This window comes from Saimiri boliviensis, chromosome 4, assembly GCF_048565385.1.
Source record: "Saimiri boliviensis isolate mSaiBol1 chromosome 4, mSaiBol1.pri, whole genome shotgun sequence".
NCBI lineage: Eukaryota > Metazoa > Chordata > Mammalia > Primates > Cebidae > Saimiri > Saimiri boliviensis.
Window position 1 is genome coordinate 122,352,854 of NC_133452.1, and position 24,254 is coordinate 122,377,107.

General features: G+C 35.5%; 1 protein-coding gene across 1 annotated transcript in view; it reads left to right on the plus strand.

Moving 5' to 3' along the window:
- Window positions 1-24,254, plus strand: part of LOC141579921 (protein eyes shut homolog) — a 535,064-nt gene that overhangs the window by 329,864 nt on the left and 180,946 nt on the right. The window lies entirely within an intron of this gene.

The window sequence follows — 24,254 nt, forward strand, 5'->3', positions numbered from 1 at the left end:
TGTGAGTTCCTTCTAATAGACTAGATATGAAAAACGTGTTTTCACCTCTTACCAGGCAGGTTTGTCATTCATTTATTTATTCAATCAGTCATCTATTCATTCATTCTATAATCCTTTAGAGTAGACCCTATGTGTTCAGTCATGTTCTAGGCTTTGAGAATACAGTGTGAACTAACTGAAATCTGTGCCATCACAGAGTTAATATGTTAGCATAGAAGACAAGCTACAAACTAATAAATTAACAGTTATATATCCTAACTTTTAGAGTTAAGGGATACATAAAAGGCAAAGTAAGGAATCAGAACATAATGATTCTGACCTAACTACTTTAGTTACACGGGGCAAGAAAGGCATCTCTGAAGAGCTGGCACTTTTAAAAAATGTGAATCATAAAAGGACTTGACCAGGACAATATTTGGGGAATATTTCAGGCAAAGAAACCAGATAACATAAAAGTACTCAAGTGAAAATGAAGATTGTATATTCCTGTAACACTGTCACTGGAGCTAAAGTGGACATGGACAATATAGTATAACATTAGATCAGAAAGCTTCCTAGGGAATTTATAGCCCACATTAAAGACTTTAAATTTCAATTTCAGACTGATGGAATCGAGTTTTGAGCAGTGGCGAGACATGATGTAATATATATGTTAAATATATGTGATTCTGGCTGCTGTCTGGTAAACTGTAAGAGACAGAACTGAAGTTAGGGAAATAGTTTTCATAAGCATGAAACAATGAGAATTCATCAGATTTGTGATACATTTGGAATGGAGAAGCAATAGACTTTCTAGAGGATTGAATGCTAGTGGAGTAATTTGAAAGAATGTTTTCTCTCAGTAGTTCAGGCATAAGATGGCAGTGTCTTGATCTAGGGTGCTATTCCAGTTATTATGTTCTACCGTAAAATTGTCCTAAAATGGGACTGCTGTGAAACAATAATTAATTATGCCTAAGAAATCTGTGGATCATAAATTCCAACAGAACACAGCAAAAATAGTTTGTTTCTCCCCCAGAACATTTAGGAAAAAACTTGGCTGGAAGACTTGAAGCCTGTCAGCTGGAGTCATCTAAAGACACATTCACTCATGTATCCAGAGATTGATTCTAAGTTAATTCTAAGCTACTTTGTTAGATTAGAACTAATACTAGTTCTGAGAATTAAATGATTTGATTATATTTCACTCCTGAGAGGGCTTTGTTTTCACTTTCACTTCCAGCGCTAGACTTCTGTAAGAATACACAAAAGGTTGACTCTAATTTGAAAGCATCAGACAAAGAAAAGGGAACTTATTGTAGAACTGTTGCTTGGTTTTCTATATTAAACCCTATCCCAAAATCTTTGCAGCTAAGAATGATTATTTTATCACCCCAAGAATCAAGGTATATAGCTGAACAATTCCAATCTCAAATTGTCCTTCTACTGGCTGCTTAAAATAAATTGATGGGCCAGTTTATATGATGATTTCATTTATTTTTTTCATACTGCTTGCTGTTGCTTTTCAGAATTGACTATTTGTATGTTTACCCAGACACCAGGATAGACACCTTCCTTTCAGTTAGAACCTCCACCACCATGTGTAATCACAGTCAATGTATTCTCTCACCACGCTGCCCTTTATACAGTCAGTAAGTTCCATCAATTTTATCTGCTAAAACTATCTCAAAAATTTCCCCTCTACTCCACATTCAAGGCCAGTGCCTTAGTTCAGGATTATTGCAAAAAACTCTCCAAACAATCTTCTTACCTTCTATATTTGTTCTCCTGAATCTTTTCCTTCTTCTTTTAATACATTGCTGCTAAAGCAAGTCATTTACATTGAACGTCATGCCATATATGCACAGTGATTAATATGAAAAGTTCAAATTATTTTTATGGTGGTGCATTATGCCTTTTATGATCTATCTGTGGACTAGAAATGACAGATATTACCCTAGTCTAAATAGAATTTTAGTTCTTTACTTAAAAGATTTTCGGCCATTGAAAGTCACCTCTGGTTTGAAAATGTCAAGTTAACGTTTATCAGTGCTTTAACAGTGAGTGATAATTGAGCTAAACTTGAACATAAATTTTAAAAATTATATCAGTCTTTACTATAAATACTTGCATATCCTGATTTGAGTTTTAATTAAATTTACAGATTTGTTAGGCATTCATGATCCACATATAATAGTTTAAATGATGCAATTCATTTCTAAGGTACTTCTTTTAATGTGCTTTTGAAATATATGAGACTGCTGATTTTTAACTTCTAGACTTGACTCTCGCATTGGCACTACTCATTTCTCACAGTTTAATAAGATACAAGTGGTTACTTTTGAGATTATTTTGAGCTGCTATATTTTTGAGATTTTTTGAAGGATGTGTTAAGTCATAGATAAAATTTACATAATAATCAGAAGCCTTCTGATCAGAGATTAGCTGACTATAACAATGTCGAAGCCAATTAAAGGATTGCAGTGTCCAAGAATTAAGTATGTCAAATTTTGTTTATTTTTTGAATTTTAGGGCAGAATGACTTAAATAACGCCTCAGCAGTAACATATATTGTCCTTCATGAGCCCTTGACTGGAAAAGTTAATAAAAATACTCCTATCCACAACCATAGTTAGTTGCTGCAGAAAGACAGATACTCTTACCAACAAAGGAGACATTCATTTCCAAAAGCTACATATAAATATTTTACACAGTTACCTAATTTTCTCAAAGTTTAAATTGATTATAAATAGTTTATGTGCTTTTTCTGTATCTGAAACCTGCGGAACTCCTTAATGAAATCTTGCTTAAGCCTTCATCAATAAACCAAACTTGATGCACAGTACAGCAGTGCCCCCTGGAGTTAGATGACTTTACAAATAGGCATTTTTGAGCTCTTTTATTTGATTAGAATTACAAAAGCAGTGATTAATTTTCTCAGGCTTCATTTCTTGCAATCTAGAGAATAACGCAATGGTAACTAGAGAATCATATTCACAGGGTTTTATTTTACTTTAAATGCCTTTCCACAGATCTATCGTATACAGTGTTGTGTACAAATAGAACCATCTATATAAATTTACAGTGGAGTGTTTCTTTAGCACATGATTTAGATTTGTTTTCTTCATTTGCATTTGTGAATGAAGTCACACATCCACAGGTTTGACTCAAACAGCCTTAGATTCATGTATAGTATTTGCATAGTCTAGAAATCATGAGAATAATCGAATTTTTGAGCTGGAAAATACCTCAGAGATCATCTATTAACACACTCATTTCTTATCTAGATGAGGTTAAGTCACCTGCCTGCAGTCACACAATCTGGTTCATGATGAAGCCAAAGCAGTGTATTTGTTCATGGGGTGATCAGTAACTAAAAATGCAAATGCCAGTGTTAGATAATACATTTATTTATATCTATAATGATATATACATTCCTATTTACTTGATATTTTTATTTGAGAATAAATTTTTACATTTCTACCAACAGCTATGTTATTTACAATAACTTATTTATATGTGAGAGAGCAACAGTGTGATTTGTATGACTTCCGGACTGAAAACACGACATAATGGGAAACAATTGATAATCTTTTCTTTCTCTGCATACTGCTGTGTCCAGTGAATCATGCCCTAGTTTCTGGAGCTCCAAGGAAATAAAGAACCAAAGCAAGAAAGTGATTAAATCCAGGCCAAATTAGCCTTAATTATTTAATTTGATGCAGTTGCAGAAACACGAACTGCATTCTAAAATATGTGACTCTTAAAACTTGATATAGGAGTACAAGCTGCTCAGATTGTAGAGAAAGCAAGAATAAAGAGAAGAAAGAAAAGAGACAAAAGAACAAAAGAGGAAAAACGAACAACAGGCTGCTTGCTTCTGTGTGTGGTGGGAGACAGTAATTTAAATATACTAGAGGACAAAAATACTTCTCCTTAGTATTCTTAGTCCTAAGGATAAAATATAGCTGGAAAAATAAACTATCCATTCCTCCAAGTCCTGCCCGTTGCTACAGTAATGTGCATCTGGAAGTCAGATACTTCCAAGATGCAGGAAATGAAGCCGAGAGCCACATCCCTGATGTCTTTCCTAACGCAACAGCCATCATTTGCACCTTACCCTGACAAGTGGATCGAAAAGTCTCTAGAGAGGTATGGGAAGCAGCCATAGTAAAGAGGAATGTGGTCATGGCCTTTATTCCTCAACTCTGACTATAAATTTTGTGCCACCAAAAAAAAACAAACAAACAAACAAAGGAGATCCATTTGTTTTAGCTTCAGGCTGATACAAGCTTCATGCTTTGCTAAAATGCTACCTGTCCCTTTGGAAATCCACAATGTATGTATTACAAATATTCTTGCGAGTAAAAACAGCAGATTTTTTCATAAAATGATCTCAAGTTATTAATGTTTCTTTCCGTGTGTTTTTTTAAAGCAAAAGCTAATAGATGTATAGGAAATCATAAAAAAGTACTTTTTTAGCTTTTTTATTCTACCAAAAGCAAAAACGAATATGAAGTTTTACACGTAAGTTAATAGGAAAATTAAAAGGCAAACAAAAAGGGTTGGAAGATGGCAGCATGTTTTTGTAGTAGTGAAAATTCATTAGTAAAGATTTTGGCTGAGGTAGGAGGATTGCAGGAGGCCAGGAATTTGAGACCAACCTGGGCAAGATAATGAGGCCTCACCTCTACAAAAAATAAAAAAAAAATAGCCAGGGTGGTGGCATGTGCCTATAATCCTAGATATTCCGAAGCGTAAGGCAGGAGAATCACTGAGCCCAGGAGTTTGAGGTTTCAGTAAGCTACAATCATCTCACTGCCCTCCAGCCTGAATGACAGAGCAAGACCCTATTTCAAAGACAGAGAGAGAGAGACAGAGAAATTGATTTTGGCTGACTAAACTATACTAAACCTTCTAACTATGTTAAAAAAAAACTGGGCCTTTTTTTTTTTTTTAAGCAATCAGAATATGACCTTTTGGTATCCCAATTTGTCAAGAAAACTTTGAACTTTTAGACAATGAAATATTTCAGTAGTGTATTTTGGGGTTCCTAAGTACAGTAAACAAACAATTTTATTTTTTCCTTGGGATGGTCCTAAAGAAGTTTCTTAGACCCAACTGCGATATTTTTATTTTAATAAAAATATCTCAAGAATTTACAACTCCAAAGTTCAACTGTGTCACATGAAATTAAAAGGCAGAATGGTTATTATATATGTCAGACATTAAAAAGTATGTTTTTCTTAATAATGGAATAATTTCATTCTTAAAAGCTTATTTAAAACGTGATTAGAAAACATATTACAAATACACGATCTTGGTATTTTATTGCAAAGATAGTAAAGATCTACAAATGACATCCATTAATTAAAGAAATATTTGGCAGTTGCATAAACTTTCTCTTCTCCAAGAGATATTTGACAAGTGGTCATTCAGCTTATGTTTAAAGAGTTAGTGGCATTAATTACTTCATAAGGCAGCCAATTACATTTTCAACTGCTGTAAGAGCTCTAATGCTGAAATCTTCAACTACAGCTTCTTTGACTTAGAATCATCTTCTACATGCCCATCTGATTTCTTAAAGACAGGCCTATGCTAAATATTTTCAAGTCAAATGTCAGCAGTTTTGATTTTAAATGATATAATTTCTGAATGTTTCATACTCTTTCTTTTTCTAGTTTTGATAGATTTCATCATTTAGTATTTACTTTTGGCCCAGAACCAAACTTTTTCAAATGGGATCTTAAAAGTATGAATTAGACTGAATGTTGTTTGCTCAGAATTTCAGCCTGAGATTGCATTGGAATTTTTGAGCTCATCCAAACACTTTTTCTCCATCCTCCTTGATTATTCAGATATTTAGGTATTTACATCTGCACGTTGTTTCAGTACCTTGAGATAGATTTGACTGACACTTCAATTCAATTCTGCTTTATGGTATGCAGGATAAAGTTTCCATTTTGCCACTCATTCTCCTTGAAAGGAAAGAGTTATATAATTACATTTCATTTCTGGATTCCATGGACATTATCTTATCTGACCAGTGACTAGGGCCAGCTCTTCAACTTATTTCTTCTTTCAATAAATATAGAAAATAAAGTCTCCTGTGCTATGGATAGTTTTATAAATCCAGCTCTTCTTGTGTTTTTAATCTTACAGGTTTAGGTAACATTAGCATGTGTGCCCTTGATAATGAGAACTTCTTTGCAAAGCCAAATTAATTTTCTCATCGGAATTTTTTGAAATTGGGTTATCAGACTGTCTTGGGATCCCTGCGTATGTTCATATATATGATGCTACATATGTGTAGAGGAAGATGTGTTCAACACACCTGTGGAAACTGCAAATGTGTTTCACAAAGCTGTCTGTAAACATCACTTTTATTTTTATTTGGGGGACAAGAACTAGGAGAGAGTTTGTGTTCTGTTCAATACATGAATGAGTTTAACAAGTCCTCGTGTATTCTTTGTATAGTGGGTGTTACCCATGGTCACAGAAAGATTTAAGAAATGCTACCATAGAATATATTATTTTGATTTGCACAGATCCTGAGAAAGACTGCATCGATACATTAGCTGTTACACATTTTCACAAGCACTAAATTTTTTGGCTTGATTTATAAAAGTTTTTGACATTTTGCAGAATATGTTCAAAACTAATTCTATTTTGAGAATAGCTGATGTTAATCCACTCTTGCGACAACAATAAAAATGAACCTAGACTAAAGAGGCCATGTCTAGGTTTTGACAAAAAAAATTACATTATCATAGAGCAGGGTATCTGACTTCCTGTTTTTCAAGGCAAAGAAGTATTACTCTTCATGAACCAATTTTATTTGAGTATTTCAAGATGTTGAATACTGCATATAATCACACATACGCTTTCACCATTACTAACTTTTTGAAAGGCTTGTTACAGGTCTAGCATTACACTCTTTTATTGATATTACAGTAGTAGTGTGGCTTGTTCAGTCTCTGAATATTCTAGATTTCTTTGATAATTAGATATTATTGCATGATTTAGGTTGACTTAAGTGTTTAGGCATAGATTAAGTTGCAACTATTATGGAACTCATTTTATGACAAAATAGTAATTAATGGACAGAGATGAGTAAAATGTAAACAGATTTTCTAATTTTAACCCATTTATTTTAGAAAAGAGCAAAGAGGAAGGAAGACTTTTGAAGAATACAGTTGACATATCTAATTACAGAAAGCATCTTTCAAGGGTATAAAATTGTATCGATCAATATATTAGCCAATAACAAACCTCCAGCCTAGTAATCAAACTATCAATCATGAAGTTAACAAAAAACAAGTTCAAAGTGTATCTAAAGTCCAGATGTTAAAATATTCAGAAGGAAAGAAAATATCTTGATTATCATTGGGCTATACAGTTTTGGGGCAATGCTTTATTAGAAAGATAAGAAGCTATATAGTTTATTAAAAGTGTGATTGAATGTACCTTTTAAGGTAATAAGCTTTAAAAGAAGATAAGTGTGTAATCATAATTGGCCTCGATTCTGTCAAAATTTAGACAATGTAGAATAGAGCTTCAAAGTTTCTTCCAATCATATTAAAATGGCCAGGTCTATATGTCTTTAAATGCAGACTTATGTGTACTCCACCACCCAGTCATTTAAGATTAAATGTAAATAAGCAAATAAAACTCTATCAAAACTTGAAAGATGGGTTAGCACCAGTTGCAAACTTATTTCAAAGTATATATGCAGATTTAATTTGGACTAAACCAAGAGGATGCTTCCTGTTTATAGATATTTCTAATTTTCTCCCCAGAGCAATAGAAGGAAAATAGATTTGAAGGAAATCAACATAGAAAACTGTGAAAATATCCCATTACTTGCCACCAATTTGGAGGGCTGAAGGTTGTAGGTGTGACAAGGTTGCCAGTTGCATGCTTTATGGGATGTTCTCGAAGATCAATAGCAAGCTAGAGAAACAGAACTTGAAGAAAACAGCTGAGATTATGTGCAGAGCTTATGGCAGTCTTATCCCAGCTTCCAGTTCCCAGATAGTCTCCATTAGGCATTCAATCATTTCTCCATTTATTTAGTCAACAAACAGGGATTGAATGCTTATGATAGCCAGGCAGTCTCCTTAGCTCCATGGATACAGCAACGAACATGGTCAGGCTGTCATTCTCACCAAGCCTAAGTTCAGTACTTGTAGACAACTCAGACATAACAAAGACACCATACTAATGTCACAACCTAAGTAGGAGTGGCAGGACTTAAGGCTTTAAATAGAATGGTCAGCAAAGTTTTCTTTTAAAGTGGAATTCTGAGTTGAGATCTGATTAAAGAAAAGGAGGATAGTTACCCCACTACAAAATCCTTAATGTGACCATACTTGGCAAATTCGAAGGTCAGTAAGATCAGTGTATCTGATATGTTTAAAAAAAAAATGGCTGAGTATAGTGGCTCACACCTGTAATCCCACCCCTCTGGGAAGCTGAGGTAGACAGACTCCTTGAGCCCAGGAATTTGAGACCAGCATAGGCAAGATGGTGAAACCTCATCTCTACTAAAAATATAAAATTTAGCCGGGCACGGTGGCACAGGCCTGTTATCCCATCTACTCAAGGAGCTGAGGCAAAATAATCGCCTGAACCCAGGAGACACAGGTTGCAGTGAGCCAAGACCGCACCACTGCACTCCAGCCAGGTCGAGGGGAGTAAAACCCTGTCTCTGAATAAATGAATGAATAAATGAATGAATGAATGAAGGGAGGGAGGGAGGAAGGGGAGCAGATTAAGTAAGCAGGGCCATACCGTATAGGCTGAAAAGTGAATACCTATGGACAGTCATTTAAAGGTTATACACTGGGATCAGAAAAACAATTTTCTGAAGCACGTTTAGTCTAGATCACTAGGTCATGAGTAGAAACATGATTTGGAGGGATGAAGTCTGGGAGCAGGAGTTAGTTGTGGAAACAGAAAGTAGTCTAGAGGCAGCCAGTGCCAGAAATCCAACCAAATGGCAATAAGTGTCTGCATACAGAGAAATGCGCTTGACTCAACCAAAAAGCCAGAGAGACTTGAAGGTTTAATAACTTAACAGTATACAAACACAGTTGCAATGGGAAGGAAGAAAATAAAGTCACTTTGCCAAAGTGACTTTTCAAACTGCACAAAAATAGAAAATATGCAAGTGGAGTTTCCAAGCTGCAAGTAACCATGACCACAGCTCAGCCTGCCCAGCTAGATTAAGAGGACAGATAATGCACTGAAATAAAATCTAGTATCTGTGAGATTTTCAGTATTTAAGGAAAGAAACGAATGGTGCCCATGAACAAAAAGAAGAATCTGTAAGGAAAGTATGTCCACATAACTTAGGTTAGTAGCTCTCAGAAGAATTAGGAGCTTATAAAATTGATGAATTTCAAAATACACAAGCCTATACAAAAACTCAATAGAGGAAAAAACATAGAGACTATATAGTTAGTTAAAAAGAACTTTAGAAAAAAAATGGTGGAGAAAAAAAACATTGAGAACAGATTTATCTCAAGAAAGATTAGATTGCAGATAATGACTTTAAACTGACAATGATGTTAAAGGAAATATGCCCTTATGAAAAATAAAGAATTCAATCAGAAAACAGAAATTAAATTTTAACGTGTGACTGTCTCAATAAATGCTAGACATTTAATAAAATGTAATATCTAATCACGATACAAAGAGTTAGCAAACTAGGAACCTGATGAGCAAAAAGCAGAACAGACACATTGTAAGCAACTGAGAAACGTTAAGCTTTTTAACACTTCCATTCATCATGTTAATAAACTTTCTAGCTAGTGCAGTAAGAAAATAAATTAATGAAAGTTTTGTAGATTTGTTTAGAAGAAAAACAAAATTCATAGATTACCTCATAGGAAACTGAAAAGATAATACAAAAACATTATGGGGATGAATAAAATTGGTTTGGTGAAACTATGTATGTGAAAACAAATTGCATTTCTACATATCAGTACCGAAGTTTTAGAAAATATAATTTATAAATGCATAAAATACATATAAAAGAGTATAAAATTACAGCATGTGTATGAAGATTATAAAACCTTATTGAAATATATTCCCTCACCTCTTAAACGGATATCTTGAATAAGGAGATTTAAGATGTGCTATTGTTTATTCTGCCCTACCTTACATGTACATAATGTTAATATACATATAATTACATACATATTTAATACAATTTCAGTCAAAATCCCTATGGGTTTCTCTATCTTTTGAAGAAGAAAAAATAAAACTATGCTGTTTCAAATGGGGGTCAAAACAAAAAATATAAAGGAAAGCAAATTGAAATTCAAAATAAGGAATGCTTTGTGGAGGAGTATGAGGCGGAGGACTGGGGCTGAAGAGACTAAACCCGTGCTACTGATGTTTTAGTAAGTCACTAGGCTGATGACTATATTATTATGCTTTAAAAGTTAAACACATGTTGCATATGCTTATAGGAATATATTCTTTATCTGCTCTTACAATTTCTATAATCCCTCATATATCACTCTTCCACTTAGATTTTCAGTTAATATCTTAACTTTATACTTCAGTGCATATAAATTTTTCATTGTCATTCAATACCAGCCGTTGATTATGTGAATTTCATTAAGTGTTGATTTATCCATTTTTAATTTTTAATACTGTGTAGTTAGATAAGATGTATATGCTTTCCCTCACCTCTCAATACCCCAAATAGATCTTTAATTACTAGGTCTGCAAAAGCAGAAATTGCCCCTCATCTTCATCACTATCTTTTACCAAGTAGTGACTGGTGCTGTATCTCAGAAAAAGTTGAGTACATAAGTATATATGCTATGTATTACACATGCAAGTCATCTTGAAGGAAATTCACAACTACACTAAAATGAAAAGAGGATACCTTGCTGCCGTGAACCAAATAGTGTATGTAAATAGCACTATTATTCATTTTAAAAATGGTTCAATACAAAATAAAATTGTAAAAATATGTCTAAGCCAAGAATTATGATAAGTACTAAGGCTGCATTTTGTGGTATCAATCATTACCCAATTATCCAACAAACTAGATAAACAGAATGTTAAATTAATTGTCTAAGAAAAGATTTACTTAAAGTAGGTTGATATCATCCCATAAAGTAAGTTTTATTTTGGACCTTTGTAAAAGGATTATAACAGAGCTTTTTAAAAAATAGGAATTGTTTCTTTTTTTACTGCAAAATCAAGATATGTTTGTTGTAACATATCCTAAAGACAATAGCTTGCTCATATTTTGCATATATATACTTTTGAATGTATTAAAATCTTAGCAATATTAAAAATATAAAAGTATCACAGACATCTATTAGAGATAACAGAATTTAATGATAAAAACAAAACAATTTCAGAATTTCAAATAGCAGGAAATACAGTAGAGTCAAAAATTAAGGAAAATATTATGTCCTAAAAATAATTTGGCTGACAATATATGTATATCAAGTCTGACATCTAATATATCAGTTTGCTAACCTGATACCTCTTTTTGAGTCTTTATGATTAACAGAAATGTAATTAAAATTAGAATAATTTCTGAAATCTATTTTTTTGTTTTGTTTTTCTGAAATCTATTTTTTTGTTTCATTGGTTTTAGGTATCTTGCAAAGATTACCTGGAGGAATTACTATCTTTTCCCTTCTAGATATTAAAAACACAATGAAATTACTTTAAAGCAATGAAGTAAAGCAGCATTAATCACTCCAGGATTTTTCAACAAATTATTTTTATTTTCCATTTTTATTTTATTCTATGAAATAATTATATGTTACTCACACTGATTTTTCAGCCCCCAACTCTTAGAGTATTTTGTTTTAATTGTTCCTTACAAGGTTAATCTATTCCCTCTTAGATGGGCAAATTGTGGTTTCCTTGTTCAAGCTCTATAGTAAGCTGGTACCTGCTTCAAAGACAAACCATTCTTGATCATGATGCCATTGCCCTGTCATAGCCTAGTTGGTACACAATGATGGGTCAGTTAGAATCTTTTGCTCTCTTTGAAAGCACTGAGAAAATTTACCAATTTTCTACTAGAAATATCACACAGGAGGAAGCATACTTTCTTTTTTTCAGACAGTGGAAGATATATTAATACTGAGAAATGCTCTCATTTTCTGTTTTTGTTAATTCAGATATATGTTATCTTTGCAAAGTGTTGTCAATGTCTGCAGTATCCCCTGCTAAGGCAATGAATAGCATTGATCAATTCTTTCATCTCAGAGAAAGAAGAGCTAAACCACGGCAAATCTCCAAATACAATTTCCTCAGCCTGAGAGCTTCTCCTATAACACTGCCCCCTCCCACACTCATCTCATTTTTGTAAATAGCACCGTTATCTATTCAGTTGCTCAGGTCAGAATCCTCAAACAATTCTTAACTCCTTGCATTTCAGTCACCAAAATTCTATCTATCAGAAAGTGCTGTGTATTGTACCATTAATATATACTTCCAACAGATTCATTTTCTTCACTTCCATTTTCTCCCCAGCTCCTATAACATCATCAGTACTTGGGGTGCTGCGACAGCCTCCTAACTGATCTCCCTTCTCAGATGTGTTTTCCACATAGCAATCAGCACAGTCTTTATATTGTTCTTTCACTATTATGTAAATAATACAAGTAAAACACTTTACCCAAAAGGCTATACATTAGAAGTGATTCTCCCTCCCACCTCAGAACTCTATCTCTAGTCCCCAAAATTGTTTCTTATATACCCTTCCTAACGTTTTCTATTTCTATATATACCAATTTATATGCATATATATCCTCTTATTTTCCTACATCAGAAGATGCTATAAACAGAATTGTGTTCTTTGATGTTCTCTTTTAATAGTAATTACTGGAGACTTTTCATATCACTACACATAAACCCACTTCTTTTTAACAGCTACATAATATTTAATTTTATGGATGTTACATAGTTGACTTACATTCCTATGATGGTGGATTTGTTGGTCACAGTTGTGTGCTAGGAAAAAATGCTGTGATTAAAATATCACCCACTATATATTTGAATATATGTGCAAGTATATCTGCAGGCTAAACTAAATGGAAAGACATATGCTTTTAAACACAAAATCAATATTGGCAATTAACCAAATTTCAAGGAAAGGGTAGCAATTCAATTCCTGTCACCATCTACAACATAACAGAGCAATAGTTTCTAAAACCTCACTATAATCAGGTTTTTAAATTTTGCCAATCAGATATGTAAAACATGAAAATATTTAAACTGTGAGTAAGGATGAGCAATTTTTTTATTGTAAGATATCTATATTCCTTTTTCTGCATTCCGACCTTTGGTTATTTTTACATTGGCTTTTGGGTTTGTTTATATTTATTCCCTCAGTCATAAATGTTGAAAAATTAAAATTTTTATCTAGTCAAATTTGTTGGTTCTTCCCTTTAGCCTTTGTTTTTGTGACTAGTTTCAAGGTTTTTTTGCATTTCAGTATGTTTTATGTCTATACAGTGTTTCTGTGCCATTACAGGTTTATTTTATTTCTTATATTAAGATCTTTAATGCCAGTGGAATTCATTTTGCTTTAAGACTGCATCTAGTGGGAATGCTAGGAGGAAAATGCAGCTTCATTATAGGGAGCTATCAAGGGTAATGGAAAAGAAACTGCCCACAGACCACATGGATAGAAGAGAGGTGAAGTATGGGTGTCAGAGATAGTAAGAAGGGAAAGAGATAACAGAGCAAATATAAGAGGCACAGAACCCATTTCAGGACTTGACGTTTGAGGAAGTCTTTTAACTACTTTTCTTTATGACACTTGCTCCAATGAATAGCAGCCCCATTAGAGCCTCTCAGATATTGAGCGTTGGATTGTGGTGTTAATTTCATGCAACATTTCCCCTCCAAAAATGGTAGGATAAATAAATTTCTTAGAAACATACAAAAAGCCTTTACTTGACTAAGTATCTTTAGATTGTTCAAAAATTAAAAGTCCCCCCCTTTCTCTCTCTCTCTCTCTCTCTCTCTGTATATATCTCAACATTTTCTCAGTAACCCCCCAATAGCATAATTCTACATCATTATTTTGAAAGTTGAATATTTAAAGCATGCACAGTGTGACTATTTTCACATTTTCTTACTTTTCTAAATGAATACATAGGCCATAAGCAGGTGCTTTCTTCAAAACATCAACTATCTTGATAATAGCTTTAATGGTCACTATTTGCAGTGGTTTTATGTTTCTAGCACTTTTATCTTCTTTCACCATGGTCAGCCTATTGCACTGTGTCTAATTTGGTGGAGACTTACCAAACACCCTGGTTTTGGTAAGTGCCTAGTTAACAGCTTACAGTTAGCCTGCCCCTAGAGAATAATGATGCTGACTCCTCAGACACATGTGGTTGTACAGAGGGTTGGTTCACCAAGCCTTCATTAGAACTGTGTTCTGGATGAGTGAGGTTGCCATAAATCTAACCTCCATGTAAGTGAAGTGTCATTGTGACACTATCTCAAATTTTGTCCTTAAATGACTTGCCTTTAAGAAAAAAACAGAATTGGTATATAAGGTCTTAAATCAGCATCAGTTCAGTAACACTCATTTTAAAAGTGGTTTGTAATAATGGAACTGTAAACTCACTGAACTGAAGACAGTTTCACCCCGAGGAATATAACTTTTGTACACTTTTGCTGACTGGTAAAACATTACTCACTCGGGTTTTTTTAGTTCGGGGGATTTTTTTTAAGCTAAGCACTCTTTATTGTTCTGCTTTCCAACAGGAATATTTCACTAACCTCTCACCCAAACTTTAATCATAGTTGCTTAGGTATTACCCATGTATTAATACCAAACTAAAACTTAATTGTCTTAATGAAAATACCCAATCACTAATAAATTGAGTATTTAGTGTCTGGGTGTTATGTGCTTATAATTTTGTGAAGTAAAATTACAAGCTAAATACATAAAGCAAGCTGATTTTCTTAGAGTTTTATTAACTCTTTGTAATAGCTATTCCCTCTTGATTCTCTTCATATACACACTTAAAAATTAGATATATTTAATAAAAAAAAATTAGACATTTTCAGTTCCTGTGAAAATGGAAAATTTCATTTCATGGGTACTTGAATGGGTAACTGAATCTAAAAACTATTACCACTCATAACTGTTTGACTGAATGATTAAAACAACAAACAGGGAATGTGGAGGTGAAGAACCTAGAGCAAAAGTATGGTCATAATTTTATAATTCACTATACTAACTCCAGGAAGTCCTGATCAAGGCAATGCTTTGAATGAGAAGGGTTACTTTTTGGGAAATACATACTATGGTCCAGACATTGTACTAGGCACTTTATATAAAAATCTCATTAATACCCAGGACAGCATTTTCAAATCTGGAATCGGTTGTCAAGTAACTTGCCAAAAGTCACATGGGAAATGGGAAGTACTAAGATGTGACTAATGTCAACATGCCTGTCCTTTCTATTTTGAGTTTCTGAGGTGTATTATTTAGTAAAGTTTACTCGAGTTATCTATTCTCAATTTCTGATCACTACCTGGTCAAAATTAGTTTGTCAAAAGATGATGAGACCACACCATATTCTACAAATTCTTTTCTAGATATAAAACATCATGAAAATTTCCAGTTCAGGACCAGGAGAAGTTCAAGCATCTTCATTTAAAATCAAGATAATTCAGCATCAGGCTAACTGCTAAGTATAGTCTGGTCCAACATTGGATCCTACAGATTCAATGTTGGACCAGACAGAATTACAGGCACCGGCACCCAGCAAATATTTGTATTTTTCATAGACATGGAGTTTCACCATATTGGCCAGGCTAATCGTGAACTCCTAAGCTCAAGCGATCCATCTGCCTCAGCCTCCCAAAGTGCTAGGATTACAGACATGAGCCACCATGCCCAGCCAGTTGCTGTTTTCCTTAAAAAGTGTGATCAAGTCCTACAGGTCCAATGTTGGACCAGACTACACCTAGCAGTTCTGTCAACATATTATTAGTGTTTTCTTTAAAGTTTTCAAATTACTGTCAAAAACTGACTTTTAAAGTAAACTGTCAACACAATGAAAAGAAATATTCTACAAAATACATATTGGCATTTTTTTGTGACTTTAAATGGCATACTGTTTTCAGTCTTTTACATAAACCATTTATACTTTCTGAGGAAATAAAAATAAGAAAATTAAAGTAACATCTATAATCTTTGCCTTAAATTTTAAAATAAAAATAACTCTCAAAATGACAATATTGAATGAGAGAAATAGTCAAATAATTTTGTTTTACTCTAATAAAATGTTATAAAACATTTTATGGCTTCTCCACTGACAGATTGGTGTAAAATGTCCATCCATACTGTTTACAATGTGAATTAATGGCTCTTTTATTTTGTGTGTGTGTTTTTTGTTTTTTGAGACAGAGTCTCACTCTTTCACCCAGGCTGTAGCGTAGTGGCACAATCTCAGCTCATTGTAGCCCCAGACTCCTGGGTTCAAGAGATTCTCCTGCCTCATCCTTTTGGGTAACTGGAATTACAGGCACCCACACTTGGCAAATTTTTGTATTTTTACTAAAGTTTCACCATATTGGCCAGGCTGGTCTTGAACTCCTAAGTTCAAGTGATCCACCTGCCTCGGCCTCCCAAAGTGCTAGGATGAAAGGCATGAGCCACCACGCCCAGCCAGTCGCTCTTTTCATTAAATAGTGAAGTCTATTATCTCACACTTTGACTCTGAGTGGGTTTTGTGACTTACTTTTGCCATTATTTTGCAGCAGAAATGACATGGTGCCACTTCCAAGCTCAAATCTCAAAAGGTATTACACACCACTCTCCTGAATTCCCTGTGACCATTCTGTAAAAAAAAAAAAAAAAAAAAAAAAAAAAAACAAAAAAAACACTGGCAAGCCTGCAGAACAGAGAGAACATGTGGAACAGAAATGGGTAGTCCTAACTGAGACCAAGTTAGATCATTTGGATCTAATAGAGGCAGCAGCTGTCAGAGGAAACCTGATTAAGCCTAGGTGAACCAAGAAGAACTGCCCATCCAAGCCTAGTTCACATTACCAATCTGCAGAACTGGGACCTAAGTTAAAAAAAGCATAGTATTTTGAAGTGGTTTGTGACATGGCATTAGTTAACTAATAAATCACCATTAGCTAGTTGAGGGTCCTAGGTTTTATTAGAACCTGAAAACTAGGCAGCCTTCCCATTACCATACAGGTACTTGTATTTTTTTTTTTTTTAGCTCACTAGAGTATTGAATATTCCATCTGAAATATCTATAACAACAGAGAAGACTAAGCTTTAGCTATGCAACATGTAAATATGTGGGTGTGGAATATAAGGATAAAATCTGCCTTTGTAAATATAGTTCTGCAAATTAAAGCACTTGCTGATGGGAAAGACAGAAAGATTACTGCATAATTTTGCATATTTGAAGTTGCAGGTTTTAACTTGTTCTTCCTGTATTGAGAGAAGATATTGTTTTGTTTTTCATAGAGCCACAAAAACAGAACAGTTTTTAGATCCTAATTTTTTGGGTCAATAACTTTAGGTATCATGCTACCTTCTGGATCTACATTTAATAAGGGTCTGTTTTTCAAATCTATATGTCCATGTGGCTTGTCAGTCCTCAGAGCCAAGGGAAATGACCATCTCCTGTTGGTTAGGAAGTCCTCATTATAGCCACGGCTATAATGATAAATTAAAATGAATACTGATAAATTAAAAACAACAGTGACAATATGGCTTTCATGAAACAATACTAATGCACAAAAGAAAAGACACATCATCTTGAAAAAGAAAGAGCACCTCTAAAATGTAGCTTAGTATAGATCCATGGGAAAATGCCATATTAAATCAAATTCAAAAGTTATTAAATAGGACAATACTGTCATAAGGAAAGAACAGTCTGGCTTAAAAGAGTGAGAAGATGAGATATAAAATCAACAAGCTTAGATGAAAAGGGATCTACATAAGATAAGAAAAGATTTCAATAAAACTAATATTGCAGAAGTTTGAGTAAAATACACATTGGATTTACTGAAGAAACTTGGTGACATGAGAAAAATCAAATCAGAAGAGAGAAACTTTTTCAGAATTGTCCCCAGAATAAAGAAGAAAAAGGAAAAAGAGAGATGACAGTGAGGAGATGGTAACAGTTAACATTTACTGAGCAATTACCCTGTGCCAGATTCTTTAATAATACAGATTACTTTTTTATCCTTGTAACAATTTCATTTCGTTTGCACTATCATTTACTATCATCACCTTACACACAAAAAGCTGAGGCAAAGAAAGCTTATGAAAGCTTCCCTAGTCTGCAGAATTATAAATAATTGACCTGGAATTTAAACCAAGATAGTCTGACTCCAAAAATCATGCTTTTAGCACCAGTGTAATAACGTTACTCCCTTTTTCCTGAAGAATAAAGACATTAAAAAGAAAGTTTTCTGGTGCTGAAATGAAGGCTGTGTAAACATAGCAAAAGAATTTACTGTGATGGCCGAATAGGAACAGCTCCCGAGTGCAGTTCTCAGCAAGAACAATGCAGAGGTTGAGAGCCCACTACATTTCCAAACAATTTTTCACTGCCCACAAACCAGGAGATTCCCGGGCCGAAAAGCACCACAAGTTTTCAGCATGGTGGTGTCAGCTGATGCCAGCTTGGTGCAGAGAAACTCACACAAATCTGGGCAGCTGTTTCAACTGGCACCTGGAATGTCTGGGAGACAGAGTCGCCCATTCAACTGAAAGGAAGAGGGCAGTGACAGGGAGCCAGGCAATCTGTCTCATCGGTACCAACCCCACAAAACAAGCAATCTGAAATGCTCTGGATTAAGAGTTTCCCAGCCAGCACAGCTGGTCCCGGGATGGTCCAGCTCAGTGGGGGAAAGGGCAACCACCACTAATGAGGCACTTCATGCTGCAGCTAGGCAGAGCCTGCAGCAGCTCAGCAATATCTCTGCTGGCAGACTGTGACTAGACTACTCAATGCGGGGCAGGGCATCTGTGATAAAAGGCAGCAGCATGACAGGAACTTATAAATAAGGCTGATCTTCCTGGGACAGAGCACCTAGGAAAAGAGGCGGTTATGAGTTCATCTGCAGCAGACTTACAAGTACTTGCTCAGCATGTCTGCATGGAACAACGGAGCTCCCAGCACAGCACCTGAGCTCCTATAAGGGAGAGACTGTCTCCTCAAGTAGCTCCCTGACACCTGTATACCCAAAGACACCTCATAAAGGAGACTTCAGGCCAGCATCTGGCAGGTACTCTTCTGGGATGAAGATAACAGAAGAAACTGGCAGGAACCCTTACTGCTCTGCAGCCCCCGTGGGTGATCCCCAGGCAAGCGGGGTCTGGAGTGGACCTCCAGTAGTATTGCAACACAGGGGCCTGACTGTTAGAAGGAAAACTAAGAAACAGAGAGAAATAACTTCATCATCAACAAATGGACATACACTCAGAGACCCCATCCAAAAGTCACCAACTACAAAGACCACAGATAGCCACTGAGATGGGAAGGAAACAGGACAAAACCGATGAAAACACCAAAAACCAGAATGCCTCTCCTCCTCCAAAGGATCGCAACTCCTCAGCAGCTAGGGATCAAAGTTGGATGGAGAATGAATCTGATGAATTGATAGAAACAGGCTTCAGAAGGTGGGTAATATCAAACTTCTTAGAGCTAAAAGAACGTGTGCTAACCCAATGCAAAGAAACCAAAAACGTAGAAAAAAGGTTAGATGAGATGCTTAACTAGAATATACAGCTTAGAGAAGAATATAAACGACTTGATGGAGCTGAAAGACAGGACAAGAACTTCATGAAGAATACACAAATTTCAATAGCCAAATCAACCAAGCAGAACAAAGGATATCAGAGATTGAAGATCAACTCAATGAAATAAAATGAAAAGGCAAGAATAGAGAAAAAAGAGTTAAAAGAAATGAACAAAGCCTCCAAGAAATATGGGATTACATAAAAAGACCTAATCTACATTTGTCAGGTGGACCTGAATGTAATGGAGAGAATGAATCCAAGCTGGAAAACACTCATCAGGATATTATCCAGGAGAACTTCCCCAGCCTAGCAAGGCAGGCCAACATTCAAGTCCAGGAAATACAGAGAACACCACAAAGATATTCCTCAACAAGAGCAACCCCAAGGCACATAATCATCAGATTCACCAGGGTTGAAATGAAGGAAAAAATGCTAAAAGCAGCCAGAGGGAAGATCGGGTTACCCACAAAGGGAATTCCATCAGACTCACAGCGGTTTTCTCGCAGAAACCCTAAAACCCAGAAGAGAGTGGGGACCAATATTCAACATCCTTAAAGAAAAGAACATTCAACCTAGAATTTCATATCCAGCTAAACTAAGCTTCATAAGCAAAGGAGAAAGAAGATCCTTTATGGACAAGCAATTGCTGAGAGATTTCATCACCACCAGGCCTGCCTTACAAGAGCTCCTGAAAGAAGCACTAGACAAGGAAAGGAACAACCAGTACCAGGCACTCCAAAAAATACCAAATGGGGGCTGGGCATGGTGGCTCAAGCCTGTAATCCCAGTACTTTGGGAGGCTGAGGCGGGTGGATCACGAGGTCAAGAGATCGAGACCATCCTCCTCAACATGGTGAAACCCCGTCTCTACTCAAAATACAAAAATTAGCTGGGCATGGTGGTGCATGCCTGTAGTCCCAGCTACTCAGGAGGCTGAGGCAGGAGAATTGCTTGAACTCAGGAGGCGGAGGTTGCGGTGAGCCGAGATTGCGCCATTGCACTCCAGCCTGGGTAACAAGAGTGAAACTCCATCTCAAAAAAAAAAAAAAAAAAAAAAAAAAAAATATATATATATATATATATATATGTACCAAATGGTAAAGGCCATCGACACAATGAAAAAAATGTGTCAGCTAACAGGCAAAATGTCCAGCTAGCATCAAATGGCAGGATCAAAGTCACACAAAACAATATTAACTTTAAATGTAAATGGACTAAATGCCCCAATCGAAAGACACAGACTGGCAAATTGGATAAAAAGTCAAGACTCATCAGTGTGCTGTATTGAGGAAAGCCATCTCATGCGCAGGGACACAAATAGGCTCAAAATAAAGGGCTGGAGGTAGATTTGCCAAGCAAACAGAGAGCAGAAAAAAAGCAGGAGTTGCAATCCTAGTCTCTGATAAAATAGTCTTTAAACCAACCAGATCAAAAGAGACAAAGGAGGGCATTACCTAATGGTAAAAGGATCAATGCATCAAGAAAAGCTAACGATCCTAAATATATATGCACCCAAAATAGGAGCACCCAGGTACATAAAACAAGTTCTTAACAACGTGCAAAGAGACTTAGACTCCCACACAATAATAGTGGACAACTTTAACACTCCACTGTCAATATTTGACAGATCAATGAGTCAGAAAACTAACAAGGATATCCAGGACTTGAACTGATATCTAGACCAAGCAGATCTAATAGATGCATACAGAATGCTCCACACCAAATCCACAGAATATACATTATTCTCAGCACCTCATTGCACCTACTCTAAAACTGACCACATAATTGGAAGTAAATAACTCCTGAGCAAATGCTAAAGAATGGAAACCATAACAAATAATCTCTCAGACCACAGGGCAATCAAATTAGAACTCAGTTGAGAAAGTAACTCAGAACCGCACAACTTCATGGAAACTGAACAACTGGCTCCTGAATGTTGACTTGATAAACAAAGAAATTAAAATAGAAATAAAGATATTCTTTGAAACCAATGAGAATGAACACACAATGAACCAGAATCTCAGGAACACATTTAAAGCAATGTCTAGAAGGAAATTTATAGCAATAAATGCCCACCTGAGAAGCAAGGAAAGATCTAAAATTGACACCCTATCATCAAAATTGAAAGAGCTAAAGGAGCAAGATCAATAAAAACTCAAAAACTAGCAGAAGACAAGAAATAACTAAGATCAGAGCAGAACTGAAGGAGCCAGAGACACAAAAAACTCTTCAAAAAAATATACAAATCCAGGAGCTGGTTTTTTGAAAAGATCAAAAAAATAGACCACTAACCAGATTAATAAAAAAGAAAAGAGAGAATAATCAAATTGACACAATAAAAAACGATAAAAGAGATATCACCACCGATTCCACAGAAATACAAACCACCATCAGAGATTATAACAAACAGCTCTATGCATATAAACCAATAAACTTGGAAGAAATGGATAAATTCATGGACACTTGCACCCTCCCAAGCCTAAACCCAGAAGAAGTTGAAACCCTGAATAGACCAATGACAAGGGCTGAAGCTGAGGCAGCAATTATTAACCTACCAACCAAAAAAGTCCACATCCAGATGGGTTAACATCTGAATTCTAGCAGATGTACAAAGAGGAGCTGGTACCATCCCTTCTGAAACTATTCCAAACAATACAAAAAAGGGGAATCATTCTCAAGTCATTTTATGAGACTAATATCATCGTGATATGAAAACTGGTCAGAGACTCAACCAAAAAAGAAAACTTCAGACCAACATCCATGATGAACATAAATGTAAAAATCTTCAATAAACTACTGGCAAACCGATTGTAACAGCACATCAAAAAGCTCATCCATCACGATGAAGTAGGCTTCATTCCAGGGATGCAAGGCTGGTTCAACATATACAAGTCTATAAACGTAATCCACCACATAAACAGAACCAAAGACAAAAACCACATGATTATCTCAATAGATGCAGAGAGGCCTTTGACAAAATTCAGTAGCCCTTTATGCTAAAAAAAACTCTCAAAAAACTAGGTATAAAAGGAACATATCTCAAAACAATAAAAGCTATTTACGACAAACCTACAGCCAATATCATACTGAAGGGGCAAAAACTGGAAGGATTCCATTTGAAATCCAGCACTAGACAAGGATGCCCTGTCTCACCACTACTATTTAATATAGTATTGGAAGTTCTAGCCAGGGCAATCAGGCAAGAGAAAGAAATAAAGGGTATTCAAATAGGAAGAGAGGAAGTCAAATTGTCTCTATGTGCAGATGACACGATTATATATTGAAAAGACCCTATCTTCGCAGTCCAAAACCTCCTTAAACTGATAAGCAACTTCAGCAGTCTCAGGATACAAAATCAATGTGCAAAAATCGCAAGCATTTCTATACACCAATATCACACTAACAGAGAGCCAAATCATGAATAAACTCCCATTCACAATAGCTACAAAGATAATAAAATACCTAGGAATACAACTAACAAAGGATGTAAAGGACCTCTTCAAGGAAAACTACAAACCACAGCTCTGGCTCAAGGATATAAGAGAGGACACAAACAGATGGAGAAAATTCCATGCTCATGGTTAGGAAGAATCAGTATCATGAAAAGGGCCATACTGCCCAAAGTAATTTACAGATTCAATGCTATCCCCATCAAGCTACCAATGACCTTCTTCACAGAACTGGAAAAAACTAACTTCAACTTCATATGGAACCAAAAGAGGGCCTGCATAGCCAAGTCAATCCTAAGCAAAAAGAACAAAGCCAGAGATATTATGCTACCTGATTTCAAACTATACTACAAGGCTACAGTAATCAAAACAGCATAGTCTGGTACCAAAACAGAGATAGACCAATGGAATAGAACAGAGGCCCTGGAGGCAACACCACACAGCTACACCATCTGATCTTTGACAAACCTGACAAAATCAAGCAATGAGGAAAGGATTCACTGTTTAATAAATGGTGTTGGGAAAACTGGCTATCAGTGTGCAGAAAGCAGAAACTGGAACCCTTCCTGACACTTTACACCAAAATTAACTCCAGATGGATTAAAGACTTAACATAAGACCTAACACCATAAAAATCCTAGAAGAAAACCTAGGCAAAACCATTCAGGACATAGGCATAGGCAAGGACTTTATGACTAAAACACCAAAAGCACTGGAAACAAAAGCCAAAATAGACAAAAGGGACCTAACTAAACCCTAGAGCTTCTGTACAGCAAAAGAAACAATGATTAGAGTGAACTGGCCACCAACAGAATGGGAAAAAAATTTTGCAATCTACCCATCTGACAAAGGGCTAATATCCAGAATCTACAAAGAACTAAAACACATTTACAAGAACAAAACAAACCTATCCAAAAGTGGACAAAGGATGTAAACAGACACTTTTCAAAAGAAAACATATATGAGGCCAACAAACATATGAAAAAATGCTCATCATAACTGATTATTAGAGAAATGCAAATCAAAACCACACTGAG